This window comes from Parus major, unplaced genomic scaffold (genome assembly GCF_001522545.3).
Source record: "Parus major isolate Abel unplaced genomic scaffold, Parus_major1.1 Scaffold273, whole genome shotgun sequence".
NCBI classification, from domain to species: Eukaryota; Metazoa; Chordata; class Aves; order Passeriformes; family Paridae; genus Parus; species Parus major.
The window spans coordinates 158918-161314 of NW_015379267.1; positions in this window are offsets into that span (position 1 = coordinate 158918).

The following is a 2397-nucleotide window of genomic DNA, read 5'->3' on the forward strand; positions in this document are numbered from 1 at the left end:
GGGATCTTCGGCAGGAAGCGGAGCCCTCGAGCATTTTATCTGTAAGAGACAACAGAGAGCGGTCAGGGGATCATCCATGGGGTCAGGGGATCATCACTGGGGTCAGGGGATCATCCATGGGGTCAGGAGATCACCCATGGGGTCAGGGGATCACCCATGGGGTCAGGGGATCATCCATGGGGTCAGGGGATCACCCATGGGGTCAGGAGATCATCCATGGGGTCAGGGGATCACCCATGGGGTCAGGGGATCATTCTGAAGGTCAGGGGATCATCCATGGGGTCAGGGGATCACCCATGGGGTCAGGGGATCAGCCAGGGGGTCAGGGGATCAGCCAGGGGGTCAGGGGATCAGCCAGGGGGTCAGGAGATCATCCATGAGGTCAGGGGATCATTACTGGGGTCAAGGGATCATTCATGGGGTAAGGGGATCATTCAGGGGGTCAGAGGATCATCCATGGGGTCAGGGGATCATCACTGGGATGACCAGATCACCACTGAGATCAGCAGATCACCACTGGGATCAGCAGATCACCACTGGGATCAGGAGATCACCACTGGGATCAGAACACCCCAGAGACCCCAGACTCGGAGGGATTTGAGGAATTCTCCCCCCAGCTCCCAAATCCCCACGGCACGGCATCGCTTTGCCCATCCCCGCTTCCCACACGGGCGCCACGCGGTCCCTCATGGACACACAGCAATCAATCCCACACATTCCTCCTGTTTCCAGAGGGACAATTCCAGCTTGGGATGGGCTGATCCCATCAGGAGCAGCCTGGGAATTCCTGAGCTAAACCTGGAGTTAAACCCGGGATCAGAGGGAAGGAGAATTAGGGATGGAGACACCCCAGAATGGGATGGGAGGGACATCAAATCCCATCAAATCCCATCAAATCCCATCAAAGCCCATCCAGGGACACCTTCCCTGATCCCAGCCTGGCCTGGGACACTTCCAGGGATAGAATTCCCCAACTTCCCAGGGAATTCCTTCCCAATATCCCAAATACCCAATCCTCCTCTCTTCCAGACATTCCTGTATTATCATTTTTGTCCCACCAGAATTTCCCCCGCTTTGGAGGGAATTTTAACTGGACAGGAGATGAACCAACCGCTGAATAATTAATATTAATTATTAATAATAAAGAGAACCTTTGTGAAGTGCCACACCGGGGAAAGAATGGGAAAAAAACCCATGGAATTCCGAATTGTTTGATTACAAACTTCATTAAAACAGCTTCCTGAGCATTTCTCCGGGGCTTCCAAATTATTCCAAATATAAAATGAAGTGTTTTTGTCCAGCTGGAATTCCCAATGTATTCCCAAAGAAGCCTTGGGAAGGATGGATCCCATTGTAGCTTTTCCTTGGAGTGGGATGAATTATTCAGGAGTTCAGAAAATTCCCTGTTCCATGAAGAAAATACTTGATTTATTTCCTCATCATATTAAACATCTCTAGGAGGCTGCAGGAGGAAATCCGGAATTCCACTGCAGAGCCAGGAAAGCACAAAAAATTTCGGCAGGAAAAGGAAATTTCACCTTTATTGTGAAAATTCCTGCCAATATTTCACCTCTGTTCACTAAAAGGATATTTATTATGTGTAAAAAAATCCTTTTTTATCAACAGGTACCACCTCAAATCAACACAGTGGGGTTTATTCTGAATTATCAAAGCTGTTTGCTCCAAACCTTTCACTGCCTTCCTCAAGGGACCCACAACTTTCCAAAACATTATTTAAATAAAAAACAAAACTCTCCTCGGTCATTTAGTCCAAACAACAGCTGTGAAATACTGCCCGAAAATAGCTCTTAAAACACTTTCCCCGCCCTGCTTTTAAATTTCTAATCCCAAAGCAGCGTTTGGGTGTTTTTAATCCCAAAACACCAAAGCGTTTTTTGTTGTTTTAAAGGTGAATTTAATTTAATCAAGGCTGATTTTTCCACAGAACAAATCCCCGGTCACGCTGCCAAAGGAGAGATGAAGGCGTTGATTAAGATGTAAAAAGGAAACAAAAGTTTCAAAGCGATTTTTGATGCTTATCAAGCCCCAAACCTGGGGAATATCTGCAGAGCCAAGCCGAGCAATCAAAGCTTTGCGAGGTCTCCGACATGAAAAGCTCCAACTCTGAAGAAATAAAAGCACAATTTGCAGACAAAAGAGTGGGTGGAGGAAGCTGGTGAGTGTGTGGGAGCAAGTTCACACCGAGATTCTGAAGAAAAACCGCATTTTTTGGTGTTATCGGCGCTAAAAATAGAGAGATTTGAGCTCGGCTGGGCAGGCCTCAGGCCCGGCCTGGGTTGGGCTCGGCCCGAAGGAAAAGCTGAGGAAAAACTGAGGGAAAAGTGGGAAAAACCTGAGGAAAACCAGGATTTCAGAAGGTGAGGATGTGAGGGAAAA